The sequence below is a fragment of the Xenopus laevis genome, chromosome 9_10S (assembly GCF_017654675.1).
Source record: "Xenopus laevis strain J_2021 chromosome 9_10S, Xenopus_laevis_v10.1, whole genome shotgun sequence".
NCBI classification, from domain to species: domain Eukaryota; kingdom Metazoa; phylum Chordata; class Amphibia; order Anura; family Pipidae; genus Xenopus; species Xenopus laevis.
In genome coordinates, this window is record NC_054388.1 from 51,009,669 (window position 1) to 51,027,137 (window position 17,469).

Here is a 17,469-nt window from a genome sequence, read left to right on the forward strand (position 1 = left end):
AAACCAAAAGTTCTCAAAGTGGATTCATTTAAAAACAGTCATATTAAGATTAATCAGATCTCTTTACGGTAACTAATTCATAACACTTAGGGGCAAATTCATCAAGGGTCAACTTTCGAGGGTTAATTAACCCTCGATATTCGACTGGGAATGAAAATCCTTTGACTTCGAATATTGAAGTCGAAGGATTTTGCGCAAATACTTTGATCGAACAATCAAAGGAATAATCGTTCGAATGATTTTAATCCAACGATCGAAGGATTATCCTTCGACCAAAAAAACTTAGCCAAGCCTATGGGGACCTTCCCCATAGGCTAACATTGGGTTCGGTAGCTTTTAGGTGGCGAACTAGGGGGTCGAAGTTTTTTCTTAAAGAGACAGTACTTCGACTATCGAATGGTCGAATAGTCGAACGATTTTTAGTTCGAATCCTTCGATTCGAAGTCGTAGTCGAAGGTCGAAGTAGCCCATTCGATGGTCTATGTAGCCAAAAAAACTGTTCGAAATTGGAAGTATTTTTTCTTCTATTCCTTCACTCGAAGTTAATGAATTGGCCCCCAAGTTTACATATTCATCAACTTATATAGGATACATATTTTCATTAATTAATAAATAATTAAGTTTTGTTTCTTGTCATGTGTCACATGTATGCTTGATTCATTTGTCAAATCATTCATTATTTCATATTCTTATTTTTATAAAAACATATATATCTCTAGCTCTCATTCCAGTGATCTGTTCGGTACTATAGTTATCTTTCAATACTTATAATGTATAAATTTTGGTAAGAATGTAGCGATTCTAAGGGGGCGTGACATGTACAGTTAAAAAGTAGCAGCTAATATCCAAAATTGTAATTAATTCGGCATGGGCCAAAATTTGATACTGTAGATAGCTTACATTGTTTATAAGTATAAGAAACAGACTCTATCATGTAGCAATCAATGGGAACTATTGTGGATACAATCTAAACATAGCAGCTGATGTCAAAAACCGAGTTCAGTCCCTCAGGTTGTCTAGTGTGTAACTTATATATCCATTTCACCTCAGCTCTAAGCAATTTAGATTGTAAATCCCCTCCTCTCGAGCTTAGAGACACCTTTTCTATACCCTGCACTGACACCAATTTTATATCTCTGCCATTACAGCCATTGAAATGTCTTAATTAATTAGCATGAGGGTTTAAGAGTTGGGTATGCTATTGGGAAATGAGGTCTCTGATGAAGTGCGTAGCCAAGAAACGCGTCAGACCTCGGACGCTATGTTTGTGAATCATATAAGGGAATAAAGATTGTCTGCTTTTACCTGTGATCTGGAACTGTGCAGTTCTTCAAAGTGGTTTCGGAGTGCGCTGCTCAAATGACCGATGTGTAGTCAAAGTCCAGGTAAAAGGGTCAATCCAAGCAGCAAGGTTCAAGTCTATATAACAGTCGATAACAGGAATCAAGATCAATAATAGAACTCACACCCAGGAACACAATAAGTTGAACCTATAATTGGGCAAGGTTTGCAATGTTCTTATATAGGCAGGTTGTTGTGCCAAACGAGCGTGATGATGTCATGCGTCACGTGCTGATGGTGCTAGTCAACGTTGGGTGTTTTGACACTCCGGCGTCATGACGCTGCACAAGTTTTGACGCATTGGCGCCAGAACGTGCCACATGGAGGACCTGGGCACCGCCATCTTGCCCATGGTGCCGGAGACCGGAACGCTGACGATGGTGAGTATTGCTTACAATACCGCCTCCCTTATGGGGGACCTTAGGACTGCCACAATGACGTTTAGAAGGGAATTGTTTGTTGAACTTCCGGATGAGAGTAGGAGCATGAATGTCAGATTTCTTAACCCAGGAACATTCCTCAGGACCAAACCCTCTCCATTCGACCAAGTACTGCAAAGAACCTATGGAGACACGGGAATCCAAAAATCCTTTTCACTTCAAACTCCTGATGACCATCCAACTATAAAAGAGTCCTTTATGTATCCATCCGTGTGAGTGTGCTTCTCTACGCGCTGCAATCCCCGTGCTGGAGTGCCAAAGGTTACTAATACAAAAAGAGGTAGCCGGAGAGCACTTGTTTCTTTAGTTAAAAGGTCATTTCTTTATTTGCAGACATTTACTGCACATGCAGTAAATGTCTGCAAATAAAGAAATGACCTTTTAACTAAAGAAACAAGTGATCTCCGGCTACCTCTTTTTGTATTAGTAATCCTGATGACCATCCACAAGTATCGGTGAAGAAGAAGAAGACTCTGAGATCCTTGCTGGTTTGAGGAGGGGACACATGAAACACATTTGGAATCCGCATCTCAGGAGGTAGTTGGAGACGAACTGTCACTGGGTTGATGATCTCAATTATGGAATAAGGCCCGATGAACTTGGGACCCAGCTATGGAGTTGGGACTTTGAGATGAATGTGCCTGGTGGAAAGCCAAACTCTATCTCCAAGGGAGTACTGAGGAGTAGGAGCACATTTTTTTCAGCAAAATTTTTTTGAGATATGGAACTCTTTACTAAGTTGGATCTTGTAGCCTGCCAGATGGCTGACATATGAGCAACTCGATCGTTAACTGATGGTACATTAGTAAGAAGTAGATCTTGAGGAAAAGCCAGTGGGTGTTGCCCATAAACACAGAAGAAAGGAGAGCTTTCTGAAGAGGCATGCAGAGCATTGTTGTGAGCAAATTCAGCCCATGGGAGAAGATCAGCCGAATCATCCTGGCATAACAAAATGTGACATCTCAGAAACTGTTCAAGTGCTTGATTAACTCTTTTTGCAGCACCGTTAGATTGAGGATGGTAAGCAGATGAAAACTGAAGAGAAATATTAAGGGTTTACACAAAGATCTCCAACACTTAGACACAAACTGGGATCCTCTATCGGACTTGATTTCAGGAAAAATCCCCGAAGCCGAAAAATATGTTGAATGAAAAGTTTAGAAAGTTCCATAGCTAAGGGCACTTTGCGTAGAGGTGTAAAATGTGCCATCTTACTGAATCTATCCACCACCACCCAAATAACCATGTAGCCCAGGGAAACGGGTGGATCCACAATAAAGTCCATCACTAAATGAGTCCAGGGTCGAGAGGGTATGGGTAGTGGCTGAAGTAACCCTTTGGGGGGAGAATGTCCAGATTTAGATGCCGCACATCATCGAGCTTCCCGTGTTTGCATTGGCTCTTCAGATGAAGCCGGAGACGAGATAGCAGATGTGCTGGGAAGAATGGGTTTCTGGAAATGCGGGGCCAGCATGGGTTGGAATTTCCTACTCCTATACTTGTCGGACTGATGTTCACGAAGCCGAGTATCGACCTTAATCACTAGTTCAATGAGGTCATCCAATTGGATAGGTAGACCTCGATAGACTAAATTGTCCTTTAGCCTAGTGGATAACCCATGATACAAGGTGGCATGGTAGGCTTCATTTTTCCAACCGGTTTCAGCTGCAAGCTACACGAATCAATAGCATATATGCTAGCGCTCTGATTCCCTTGGTGAATCTGTAATAGTCGAGATGAAGCAAATGTAATCCGACCCGGAGCATCAAGCACGGTCTGAAAGGATTGGAGGAAGGCTTTAGCATCATGAGTCAAAGGAGAGTCTTTTTCCCACAGGGGAGATGCCCATTCCAGAGCTTTTCCTTCCAGGCGAGTAATCACATACCCCACCTTGGCTCGCTCCGACACATACTGCGCAGGTTGCAATTCGAACTGGATTTGGCATTGGTTGATGAATCCTTGGCAAGCCTGTGGGTCTTCTCCGTAAAGAGGGGATGCTGGAATTCGTGGTTTCGGAGCATGAGATGAGGCTGAAGGAAGCAGAACTACTGGAGCTGGTGCTGGGGTTGCTGGCGTGAGCACCAAGAGCTTGTCCAATATGGCTTCCAAGGCTTGGCCAAAATGCGACTGTCGAGCCTCATAGGCCTCCATGCGAGATGCCAATCTGCAAAAGGCCCGGCCGAAATCAGGTTGAGCTTCCTCAGAAGGGTCCATTGGCACAATTATAATGTCAGGGCCCGATGGCTCTGCTAGGATTTGCGGACCAAGGAGGAAGCAGCAAATCCAACACAGTAACTAAAAGTTACTGTTCACGGTAACTAAAAGTTTCAAGAAGAAGAGTAGTCAAAGTCGATATAACAGGCCGAAGTCGATATCAGGAATCAAGATCAAACGAAACGAGCGTCGATGCTGGGCATTTTGATGCACCCGAGTCAGGACGCTGCGCACGATTTGATGCATTGGTGTCAGAACATGCCACGTGGAGGAACTGGGCTCCGCCACCTTGCCCATGGCGCTGGAGACTGGAACGCTGCCGCTGTTACTGCTGGTGAGTATTCCTTACAATTAGATGTATAGGTCTGCCCATAGATGCTCATTATTGACTTTATTAAAGGATACTGTCATTTTTTTATATTCAATTTTGAAATCTGACATGGGGCTAGACATATTGTCAATTTCCCAGCTGCCCCTGGTCATGTGACTTGTGCTCTGATAAACTTGAATCACTCTTGATATCACTCCCTCCCTTTTCCCCCCAGCAGCCAAACAAAAGAACAATGGGAAGGTAACCACATAGCAGCTCCCTAACACAAGATAACAGCTGCCGGGTAGATCTACACTCAATAGTAAAAACCCATGTCTCACTGAGACACATTCAGTTACATTGAGAAGGAAAAACAGCAGCCTGCCAGAAAGCATTTCTCTCCTAAAGTGCAGGCACACGTCACATGACCAGGGGCAGCTGGGAAATTGACAATATGTCTAGCCCCATGTCAGATTTCAAAATTGAATGTAAAAAAATCTGTTTGCTCTTTTGATATATGGATTTAAGTGCAGAATTCTGCTGGAGTAGCACTATTAACTGATGCGTTTTGAAAAAAACATGTTTTCCGATGACAGAACTGGTCAATAAGTGGCCAACTCCGTGTGTAAGGATGGCAGCTTTTATCAGCCTGTGTATGTCAAAGGGGAACAAAACCCTCACCTCCCAGCCCATTAAAAAGTTTGCCCACCCTCTCCCCAAACACATCACTTGCTATTCATGGCTAAAGAACTTCAATGTTGCACAACATTTCTTTCATTCTCAGCTTGAAGCTGAAAAACAGCAACTCCCCGGCTCATTCTTTTCCCCACCCATTGGTTTTCTTTCCTTTTCTTTGGAGAACACTGCAATTTATATGCATCAAACAGTAACATAGTAAGTTTGGTTGAAAAAAGACACACGTCCATCAGGATCAATCTTGTAACTCTATTTGCATGTTTATGTCTCACCCTCACTGAACTATTCTCCATACTCTCTTCCCAGATATCCAAGGCAAGTGAAACAGCTAGTGGACCTTCTACTTCCCAGGTACCAGAGGGGCAAGACAAGACAAATGTGCCTGCTGATTTATATGAGTTTTCTGAACAGATGGACAAAGAGGAGGAGGATGAAGAAGAGACGCAAACTGTGTTTTTTGAGGTCAAACAGGAAAAATCTACTGTCTCTGTCTTTTTTGTTTAGTAGTCCGTGCAGGTAACCAGTCAAAAGTTAGCCCCATATCAATTTTCTTAGGTGTAGAGATAGCTCATGTGGTTGGAAATTCAGCAGCCCTGTGGTTGCTAGGGCCCAATTTACCATGTTGACCAGGCAGTGGTTTGTATGGAAAATTAATAGTAGAGAGCTTGAATCGAAATATAAAAAATAACAACAAAATTCGAGCTTCACAGAGCAATAGTTTTTCGGTTGCCAGGATCAGTGACCCCCCATTTGAAACATGGAAAGATACTAAAGAGGAAGAAAGAATCATTTAAAAACTATAACAGTTGACAGAAGACCAGTTAAAAGCTATCTTTATAGGACATTCTATCACATACTAAAGATTAACTTAAAGATGGCCAAAAGTAACACCAGAGCTGTGAATCAGTTTTGATTGCTGCTTTGCCCATGCCACTGCCTCTCCCAGTTTGTATGTTTGTAATAAGAGACTAGGAGAATGTACACTGACATAAGGCCTCAGGTCTTCCTCCAGTGCACAAGTGACTGTTTATTGATCCAAATTGGAAGTGAAAGTACGACTGCCAACACCACTGCGCAGCTCTGCTGTACTGGGTACAGTATGAAAGAAAGTGGTAGTAATGTTGGTCTGAGGCACAGTGGACTGTGAAGGGTTTACTTCCTTTTATTTACCAATACAGAATTTAACCCCTCAGAATTTTCCCCAAACCCTTTTGGCAATGGAGTTAGTTAAATATTTAGTACTTTTGCAGGAGGAGATTGAAGAACTTCAGAAGCAGTGCATACACTTAGAATATCCTCTGCTGGCAGAGTACAACACAATGAAACAATGAATCCGGACATTAAAGGAGAAGGAAAGCTCCAAGACAGTTTATTGCCAACAGATTAGCCACAATAGTGCAAGCTAGAACGCTATATTTATTCTGCAGAATGCTTTCCCATACCTGAGTAAACAGCTCTAGACACTGTCTCTGTTTGTTTAGGATAGAAGCTGCCATATCAGCTTGGTGTGACATCACGTCCTGCCTGAGTCTCTCCCTGCTCACTCTTAGCTCTGAGCTCACATTACAGCAGGGATGGGAGGAGGGAGGGGTAGAGGAGCAAACTGAGCATGCTCAAGCCCTGCCCTGGAGGTTTATGCTGAAAACAGGAAGTCTGATACAGAAGCCCATGTGTACACAATAGAAGGAAAGAAATGTGGTGTTTCTTTTGACAGAGGACTTAGAGCACCATTACTTTGAGGGTTTACTGGTGTATTTATATAGACCTTTCTGATAAAGCTTACTTAATTTTAGCCTTTCCTTCTCCTTTAACATTGATTTAAAGCCTATGGCAGTGCTGCGGCCCTACCAGGAGAAGAGCTTGCGGGAAATGTTTGGGAACGGCCGGGTGGGATCTGGTGTCACTGTGCTTCCTTGTGGTAAGAACTTGTACTGTGAACGAATGCAGATCATATGCAGAGGACCAACATAAAATGTAAAAATATAGGCAGGTCTTTTACTAGATATTGTGCTGTATAGTAAATGAGCTAGTAGTATACCATCAAGTACAGTACAACTGGAGTCCAAATGGAAGGAGAGTCTCCATTTGGGTGCAGTGCACTTTATCTTTTATACATACGTTTTTTTATTAAAATATATCATGTTGCCAGTTTTATGTGAACTATTTGTTACACAGAAAACAGAGGAGTTTTGAGTACAGCTGTGTCTCTGCAGGTGCTGGAGTGGCAAGTCCTTGGTTGGTGTTACAGCTGCTTGTACCGCAAAAGGTGCCTGGTACTAGGGAACTCTGCAGTTTCTGTGGAGCAGTGGAAAGCCCAGTTCAAAATGTGGTCAACTATAAATGATATGCCACTTCAGCTCTGATGCCAAGGACAAGCCCATTGGCTGTTCCATTGCCATTAGCACATACTCTAATGGGACACACAAGCAAGCGGTCATGGGAAGCAGAGCATGTCATGGAGTGGCTCAAAAGCCAGGCTCATGATCCTTGACGAAGTGCACACAATACCAGGTAATGATTTTGTACCTAGCATTGGAGGAAAGGAGATTTCAACCTCAGCACAGGAAAGGTAAACGTGTCCACCATTCATACATCGCATGCACATAATGATCGAGCTGGGGCATTTGTTCATTGTGTTCATGCAGGAGGGTGGTTCTTGAGAAAATACTGACCATAGTACTGGCACACTGCAAGCTGGGACTCACTGCCACACTTGTACGAGAAGATGATTCCTGATTGGTCCAAAATTATATGAGGCCAACTGGATGGAGCTTCAGAACAATGGCTTAATAGCCAAGGCTCAGTGTGCTGAGGTTAGTGATAAAGTGCCTTTTTTTTTGGCCACAGATACACAAGTTGGGCATACTTTTGGGCTCGGACACATGGTGCTAATTGTAAATAGCTACTTGTCGCGGCTACAAAATGCCAGAAAATACGGTGCCATAGACAGTACAGAGAATTTTCTCTGCTAAATCACACATAGAGAGAATTAGCAGTATAGTCTATTTTGTAGCTGGCTACAAGTGGCTCCATGTGTCATTGTCCTTAGTGCAGATAGTGTCTGGGTCAAACCTCAAGGCTCCAGTATATACAGTTAGATCCATAAATCTTTGGACAGAAACTTTTTTCCAATTTTGGTTCTGTACATTACCACAATGAATTTTAAATGAAACAACTCAGATGCAGTTGAACTGCAGACTTTCAGCTTTAATTCAGTGGGTTGCACAAAAAAATTGCAAAAAAATGTGAGGAACTAAAGCCTTTTTCACAATCACTTAATTTCAAGGGCTCAAGTAATTGGACAAATTAAAAAACTGAAAATAATTTCTAATATTGGTTGAAAACCCTTTGCTGGCATTGACAGCCTGAAGTCTTGAACTCATGGACATCACTAGATTCTGGGTTTACTCCTTTTTAATGCTCTGCAGAGGCCCATGTACAGAACCAGAATTAGTTGTCTCTGTCCAAATATTTATGGACCTAACTGTATGTGTGTGTGTATCTGGACAGCACACAAGATTTCCTTTTAACTGCCCTGGTTAGTGATGGGCGAATTTATTCACCAGGCACGAATTTGCGGCGCAAAAATTAGCCAGCAAAAATTGGCCAGCATCAAAACCGGATGCCGGCGTCAAAAACTAGATGCTGGCACCGTGGGAAATGTGCAAATTTTTCGGCGAAACGCCCCAAATTCGCCCATCACTAGCCCTGGTGCATGGTAAAAACTTAATCCTTATAAGACAAAAATGACCAGCAACAAGGGTCTTGTGCATCAAAAGTTCTGTATTAAATTAACATATTTGTACAATCAATGTTTCAGCCCCCCTTTGTAAACTTTTTCATGGTAAAAAAGTCCCAAACAGGGACCAAAGCATTGGTTGTACACATATGTTGGATGTTGGTCATTTTTGAGATATATATAAAATGCACTGCCCTTTAAACAAAACAGGGATTGTTTGTCCATATATTGCAATATATTTAAGCTGGCCAACTACGTCAAAGTCATCCCATATCTGGCCAATCCTACGCTTAATTTTCATCTGATTCATTAAGAATTCTATTGCTTCATTATACATTTTACACAGGGACTACATTTTACCTGCAACGTATTTGCTTTCAAGGTTAAAACTTCAAAATGGTTGCTGTTCTATTGGCCACCACTGGGATCACCTGACTAAAGCGGGAAAGAGTGGGAGCTACAACATGGAGCTGGCCAATGCTCCTGCATAAACTGTAGCAAGAAAGTGAAAGTTCTGTTCACCACTACATTTTAAACCATTAGGCAAGGGCGCAGTGAACATAAAACTCAAACGTAAAATCTTTAAAAATGAATCTTAAAAAAAATAAATAATAATAATTCAAATAATTCAAAGACATTGCAGAAAATCTACATGTTCAGGTACTCACTGGTTATATGAAGCATCACAAGACTTTATTATGTGGAAATTAACATTTCAGCTAGCCTTGTTGTAGAGTTACATAAATCCCAGATCTCTCACAGTGCCTGGCAGTTCTTCACATTCTCAGCTTGTTCCTATTAACGGGTGATTAAAATACCCAGCTTTTCTAACAAGTTTGGCATTAAGGCTGACCCTTTCACATGATGGATATGCTCCTGGCTGTGGGTGTACATTTTAAATTATTTTAATTAAGAACATAAAGTATTCATGCTATAAACTTAATATTAGTACCACACATACATATAACAGATGCATAAAGTGTGCTAATTCCCTGACCTTTATAACTCAACCTTGCAGCCTTGTGCCTTTATATGGTCACAGAACCCCACAGTGACTACTAATACCCTTATAATTTACAGTAGGGGTTACATGATCCCTTAGAGCAGTGTTGTCCAACTGGCGGCCCGCGGGCCCCTGCATTGTTCACACATGAAATCCCCCCTGCATTGTTCACACCTGTAACACTTTTATTGTTCACACCCTAAAGCCCTGTACTGTTCACACCTGAGACCTGGACTAAAACTGAACTCACACACATAGTTCACCTGTTCACACTTTACAAAATGCTGTATGTAGTACATATTAGAGTGGTCCTGATAGGTTTCCCTGACTCCTGCTCTGTTTTACCTTCCCTATGCTCCCTGTGTGTGTCATAATCTGCCTGTCCTGTGCTCCCTGTGTGTGCCATATTCTGCCTGCCCTATGCTGCCTGTGTGTGCCATATTCTGCCTGCCCTATGATCCCTGTGTGTGCCATATTCTGCCTGCCCTATGCTCCCTGTATGTGCCATACTCTGCCTGCCCTGTGCTCCCTGTGTGTGCCATACTCTGCCTTCCCTGTGCTCCCTGTGTGTGCCATACTCTGCCTGCCCTATGTTGCCTGTGTGTGCCATATTCTTCCTCTCCTGGGGAGGCTGTCTTATCCACAGGGGAGGATGAGGGATATGGATTTAAGGGTATGTCTTAAAAGACCAGTAACATCAATTTTTTTTAAAAAAAAATTGTTAGTATAGAACAGAAAAAAAAACACAAAGACATATTAAACTTTTAAATCGCTAAGTTTTTATTAAGAAAAAAAAATTTGTTAGTATAGAACAAAAAATAAACACAAAGAAATAACTTACTGAAACTCCACTTGCGCTCCTCTTCAGAAAAGGCGATCCGGAGATCCATCGAGCGCCGCATGATGGATCTCCGCCGTGTCGCCTTTTCTGAAGAGGAGCGCAAGCGGAGTTTCAGTAAGTTATTTCTTTGTGTTTATTTTTCGTTCTATACTAACAATTTTTTTTTTTTTTAAATTGATGTTACTGATCCTTTAATATGACAACTTGTTTCACATATGAGTGATTAATGATACCCCTGCAGTGAGTACCAACCATTTGGGTTTTTTTTCTGTGCTACCACCATTAATATGGACGTGGTCTTGTGGTGACATGAGTGTGGTTTAAAGTGGGTGTGGTTTTAAAACAGGGAGTGGCGAACACTGGCTTTTCTTTATCAGCCCTCAATCATGTAGGCCACAAAAATTTCAGCCCTTGTTACTACAGAAGTTGGACAGCACTGCCTTATGGCATGCAGACACTGATCTGTAGGTTCTGTTTTTCTCCTCTTGTATATTTTTGCAGGCTGAGAGAAGCGGATTTGCTCCATGCCCCATTTCAATTTATTTGAATTATGTCCGCCTGCGTGTGCTCACAGGAAGTGGAGGTCGGCCCAAATACTTGAAAAGAGGCTTCTTCGGTGGAAGTGACTCACTGACTCTGATAACTGGAGTAGGAGTACGGAGTGGTTTATAACTGGACTTTTATGTGTTCCTGATAATGAACATTACACAAGGGGCATGTTTCAGTATAGCACAGTGTGTTGTTGCTAGTAAGCCAGTGATATTCTAATCATTGTGCCGGTGCTGGACTGTTTTCCTCTCCATTGAAATGCAGCCCATTCCGCTAATGAGCCTAGGACGTGTTGGGAATGCTGCTCCTATTCTGCATGTTTATTTCTCAGGTCTGGTGCCCCATGTCTAGCTCAGTTCTACAGAGAATACGTTGCCATCAGGACAAAGAAGCTAATTTTGTTGTATACTGTGAACCCAAATAAATTTCAGGCCTGCCAGTTCCTTATTAAGTTTCATGAAAGGAGGAATGACAAGATCATTGTGTTTGCAGACAATGTATTTGCACTGAAAGAGTATGCCATTCGGCTGGGCAAGTCAGTAACCCAGCAGGGGCCTGCAGGGGATTATACATTTCACTGGTTTTGTAGCTATTTTACTCAATTAGACTCATTGTAGAACTTGTGCAGGTTCCCTTCACAGAGCATTAACCCCCCCCAAGGTTTTAATAATCCCTTTTTTTAATTTACAGTGTGTACTGCGCAACGAATGTCTGCATTCCTTTAAAAAAATAATCACTCGTGTAGAGCTGTGACTTATTCAGACAGACAAGGTTTAACCCCATTAGTGCTCACATTGTAGATTTTTCAGGCACTTTCATTGGTATGTAAAATTATTGTACTCCATTTTCTGTCTGTGTTCACTCAACTTTGCACTAGAGAGAACAGTAATCGGCCGGGAACAGGTTACCCTGGACACTATAGCAGGGTGACTGTTCCCCATTGTTTCTATTTATCTGTAACTTAAGGTGGACCCTTAGCATTTCTGTCTTCTCTAATACCCTTTGTTTTTGTAAGCTTTATAAATAGGCCCTGTTATTTATTTTATGTGTCCCCGAACCAAAGAGAAGATTCTCTGGCTAATTCTGTCAGCATATACACCTCTCACCAACTAGATTCATTCCAATTAAAGTTATTTTGTTAATAAGATTGGATATGAAATTCCAGGGCTGAAAGTGCTTGTAGGTTAGGTTCCGGGAAGTGACCTGTAGGCAGCCCCTTTGGAATGTATTGCTGCTGTTTATTGATGTGAAGGGAGCTCAGAAAGCTTTCCTTTGTAGCCACACATTAGGCTGGCCTTGCCGTTACCTCTTTACCTCCTAAAGGCTTGTGGCCTGTAATGACCGGCCCATAAATCATTTAGCTTTTAATCTGCATATTGCTTAGTGAAGACAGACTACTACAGCTCTGGCTGAATTCAAACTTAGCACCTCAGCGCCACCACAGCAAACAAATGCTACCGTTGTACCAACATGATACCAATGATTCTTTTTTTTTTTTAAAGACCTTACATTTATGGTCCCACATCCCAGGGAGAGAGGATGCAAATTCTCCAGAACTTCAAGCATAATCCAAAGATCAACACTATCTTTAAATCTAAGGTGAGTCAGTAGCATTTTGCAGGTATTTAAGATGTAAGGCAAACCAGATAACAGCTGTTTGTCCTGGCTTAGGTGGAGCTTGCAGGGCTCTTTTGTAAATAGAAGTGCAGTGCTGCATAATTCACTGGCTACCAAGAGCTTCTGGTGTGACCATGGCCTTCTGGTGTAGCCGTTAGAAAAAAGAATGTGACTAGGGTTGCCACCTTTTCTGAAAAAAAATACCGGCCTTCCTATATATTTAACTTCTTTCCCTATTAATAATATTGGGATCAGCCATCATTTTTTACAGTAAAATACCCGCCAGGTGGCAACCCTAAATGTGACTAGAAATGCTGTATTATATATTCTGAAATTATGATACGAGCCCAGAGCTTGAACAGCCCTATAACAGTAATGATGCAGGCCTTTAGAGGTGCCCCCAGCAGCTCCCCATCATGGATCTTGATAGGCCATCTTGTGCCTGTCCGTGGCACTGCACATGCTCAGTGTGCTCTGGGCTGCTGTTGGGAAACAAAGCTTAAAGGACCAGTTCACTGTAAAAATAAAAACTGGGTAAATAGGCTGTGCAAAATAAAACATGTTTCTAATATAGATAGAAACATAGCTAAGGCTGGAGTGACTGGATTTCTAACATAATAGACAGTGACTATAAGGGGGGCCACATGGGACATAACTGTTCAGTGAGTTTGCAATTGATCCTCATCATGCAGCTCAGTTTTAAAAGCATCAATTATGACCCAGTTGCCCCCCCCTCAAGTCACTGATTGGTTACTGCCTAGGGTTGCCACCTTTTCTGGAAAAAAATACCAGCCCACATTATAGCATATCATGAAAGAAACACAATTTATTATGTTTAAGAAACATTGGGTACAATAAATTGATCACAGTATAGGTCTGAATATTGTGAACTTGACGTGAACTTCGAAAACTCCAGTCAACACATGTTTTTTCTGTTCCGATAAGCCAGCCAAAGCTTGACGTACTAGAGGCCTGATAGACAAAGCCATTTATCCGATTGCTAAACTAGAGGAAGTAATAAACTTTGTAAATGCTAACCAATAAGCAGCTTACCCTATGAAATCTTCTTAAAGTAGGAACATTCTGCTGTTCCGATTTTCATGCAAAACCGATATTAAAAGTTTGTTGGCTCGGCCTTTAATCTGATTCTGTATTTAATTGGATACTTGGCAATGAACTTCCCAAGAAAGATTTCATGGGATTATGGGCCAACAAAAATGCAGAATTCAGCCCTAGAAAGCAGTTACTGTTTTTTCTAAATGGTACATGTTAAATATATGCATGTAAGCCATACCCAGAATAAAGCAATTTGGGACAATTGCACCAAACTCCATCAACACACAGTTATGAGTCTCGGGCATCACCAGGGCATGCAGGAGACATAGAGTTGTGTTCAGAATAAATAACAATTCGACATTTCTAATCTGATGAATCATAATTTTTGCTAGAAATTATATTTCTACATGGCAAATAAATTACTAGTAGGTGTAGTAGAGTAATAGAAACCAACAGACCCAACAGTCATGACATGCATGCTGCTGATTCTTTGTGTTAATTGAGGCTTGTTCCAAATAATAGCAGCATTCAAAAATAATAATGTCATAAAACTGGTGTCAATTATGGCCCTTATCTAAGGAAGAAATGTTGTGCATGCTGGTTATAGTGCATTTCTCTCTGAAAATCTGAGTAAAATGGGTTGTTCCAGACATTGTTCAGAAGAACAGCATACTTTTATTAAAATGTTGATTGGAGGGGGGGAAACATATAAAGAAGTGTAGAAAATGATAGGCTGCTCAGCTTAATGATCTCAAATGCTTTAAAATGGCAACCAAAATCTGAAAGTCGTGGAAGAAAATTGAAAACGACCGTTCGAATGGATAGAAGAATAGCCAAAATGGCAAAAACTCAGCCAATGATCAGCTCCAGGAATATCAAAGAAGGTCTAAAGTTACCTGTGAGTATTGTTACAATTAGCTTGGCTTCACTAAGACGTGCTGAAGAGGTTGCAGTTTGCCAAAGAACACATTGACTGGCCTAAAGAAAATGGTGCAACATTTTGTGGACTGATGAAGGCAAGATTGTTCTTTTTGGGTCTAGGGGCTGTAGACAGTTTGTCAGACGACCCCCAAACACTGAATTCAAGTCACAGTACAGAGTGAAGTGAAACATGGTGACGCAAGCATCATGATATGGGGATGTTTCTCATACTATCGTGTTGGGCCTATTTATCACATACCAGGGATCATGGATCAGTTTCAATACATCAAAATACTTGAAGAGGTCATGTTGCCTTATGCTGAAGAGCAAATTACCCTTGAAATAAGTTTCAATACGACCCCAAACACACCAGTAAATAAGCAACATCCTGGTTCCAGACCAACAAGATTGACATTATGGAGTGGCCAGCCCAATCCCTGGACCTTAATCCAATAGAAAATTTATGGGGTGACATCAAAATGCTGTTTCTGAGGCAAAACCAAGAAATACAGAAGAATTGTGGAATGTAACAGGTGCCAGAAGTTGGTGGACTCCATGCAACATAGATGTGCAGCAGTTCTCTGAAACACTGCTTATACAACTAAATATTAGTTCAGTGATTGCTTTTGAGGAAGTGTTGAGATGCCACAAAATTCAGCTTGGGTAGTGAGGTCTGACCCCCTTCCCAACACACAACCCAGATCGACTTTTCTCTGTTTTTTAAACGTTACCCCCTACGAGATATTGGAGATCACATATCGTCTTAGTCGGTGGTGGAGATATTTATTGTGATGTCGCTGGGGGATGGCACAAAAGGGAGTGATGTCACACTTGCCCTCGCTAGGATTAATTTATCCAAATACCCTCAAGTTAGTGGTGCACCCGGTCAAGATATGTGAACTTTTTCAATCTCAACTGCTATGCTAGCAATTCATTGTGTGCACATGGCTTTTCCTTGAGCTGCAGATTTATGGGGGGGCTGCTTGGCTGGCTAGATAAAAGTTGCAGCTAAAGCTCACGACTTTGCAGGTAATCACTAAGCTTGCGGGGATGGAGTAAGAGGACCTTGCATTCTCCACAAAGGAGGATCAGCACCAACTTCTACAGAAAGTCTTCGCAGCCTCTGACCTTGATGCAGAGGAGGAAGTAGTGGCTGTAGAATTTAGATCCAGATCCTCCATGCAGATACATCTTCTGGTGTTGGATCATTCAACACTGTTATTGGGGTCTAAGGATCTTTATGTATTTCTCCCAGAACTGCTGCAATTTGCTCTATTCATTTGTTATTCCCATTCAGCTGATGGGCTGGGAGATCTCTTCATAAGTTGTCTTTATACAGTATTCCAGAGAAGAGAAATGTAAAGCTTGTGTTGTTCATGTCACATGTCTGTGAGAGCAATTATGGGTCTGGTATAAATGAAAGTCAAATACATGCTCAGACTGAATTGTGGGTTTTGCCTAAGGCAGCAATGTTTAAAATGTGCCGTCCTGCATCTGTTTTCCATCACAGAGTGAGTTCTTGTTAGAAGGTATCTTATGGTGCACTTCTGAATACAAGGCAGTGGGGTGTGGTTAGCAGCTTCCATATTTGTTTGCGTAGCTTGCACTTCTTGGTGCCAACTGCCATTCAGAAGCATGCATACAGGAAGCTAAGGCCGGACCTGCACAGCCTTGTTTTCAGAAGTGCCCCATAGTGTCCCTTCCCATCATACAAAATGAAGGTCCATAATCCACATTACCATTAGTAGGCATCTTATTCATATTTCTATGTCTGGATTCTGCCACTTGGAAGCCCTTAGGAGGCTGTAAAACAAGTCTGGACTTCTACTACTTGGCATGAAAAAAAAAGCAAATAACTGCATCCATTCAGGCAGAAAAATGGCTGAAATGTAACCATAACATGTATTTGCCATTAGCTGCCTCCCAACATTCCATACCATACAAATGTGTCTTAAAGTGGATCACCGTACCACTTCATAAAGTGGATCACCGTACCAGAGGCCACCCCTTTAGACTAGAAGAAAAGAACTTTCATTTGAAGCAACGTAGAGGGTTCTTCACAGTCAGGACAGTGAGGTTGTGGAATGCACTGCCGGGTGATGTTGTGATGGCTGATTCAGTTAATGCCTTTAAGAATGGCTTGGATGATTTTTTGGACAGACATAATATTAAAGGCTATTGTGATACTAAACTCTATAGTTAATATAGGTATGGGTATATAGAATTTTAATTAAAAGTAGGGAGGGGTGTGTGTATGGATGCTGGGTTTTCATTTGGAGGGGTTGAACTTGATGGACTTTGTCTTTTTTCAACCCAATTTAACTATGTAATTAACTATGTAACTATGTAACTATGTAATGTGGAAAGAAACTCTTTGTTCAGACTTTGTGCCTGGGCTAAGCCTAGGAAAATACCAGGATGAGCAACCAGTATCTTGCTTTACATGTTACATGGTGAGTCCCTTTTGTTATAAAGTGGTCCTGGCAAAAGAGATTTCTACTCTGTGTTGGTTTTTTCTTTATTCTGCAAAGAGATAATTTAGGAAGGGCCAAATGGCACATCAGAAAAGCAAGCGAAATCCATTGGTTTACAAAGGGTTCTCAGCAGGTTCCCCACTTCCTTTATATTTCTCTGCTTTTGGGAAATGCAATAAGTGACACATTTGGTGCGGGGAAGGGAGGGGATTGAGGTAAGAGGTACTTTGATCAGAGGCGTTGCATAACCCCTTGTCATTAGGGGGAT

At 41.6% G+C, this 17,469-nt stretch overlaps 1 pseudogene; it reads left to right on the forward strand.

Annotated features, from left to right (window-relative positions):
- The first annotated feature begins 4,187 nt into the window (after positions 1 to 4,187).
- On the forward strand, positions 4,188 to 12,801 carry LOC108702246 (annotated as a pseudogene).
- The last annotated feature ends 4,668 nt before the right edge of the window (positions 12,802 to 17,469 follow it).